Genomic DNA, 421 nt, shown 5'->3' with positions numbered 1-421 from the left:
GAGAACAATTAAGAAGTAAGAGAAACTACAAAAGAAGAAAAGGAAGAAAAAAAAAAGACAGAAAATGGGAAGAGAAAAAGCAAACAAAGATTAACAAGCAATCTTTCTGTGTGTGCTTTGGCAGTCAAAACGAAACGGGGGTAAAAATCTCTTTTTTTAAAGGCTATTACGGAACATAATTCTCATTACGCTGAATAAATTATTAGCTCACGCCACTGTGCTTTAACAAAAACCTAGAACTTTCCCTCTGTTAAGGATATTCATTATCCTTCCTTTTCTGTCTCGGGTGTAAGCATCGCTAATTATAGTGATATTCATAGTAATTATAATGACATTCATAGTAAAATTTGTGTGATACTTGGCAGACATTAAATATTGCGCAGTTGGAAATAAAGGATAAATCTCCAAAGACAATGATATA

Source organism: Penaeus monodon, chromosome 23, assembly GCF_015228065.2.
Source record: "Penaeus monodon isolate SGIC_2016 chromosome 23, NSTDA_Pmon_1, whole genome shotgun sequence".
NCBI lineage: Eukaryota > Metazoa > Arthropoda > Malacostraca > Decapoda > Penaeidae > Penaeus > Penaeus monodon.
Note: the sequence above shows the minus strand (reverse complement) of the source record.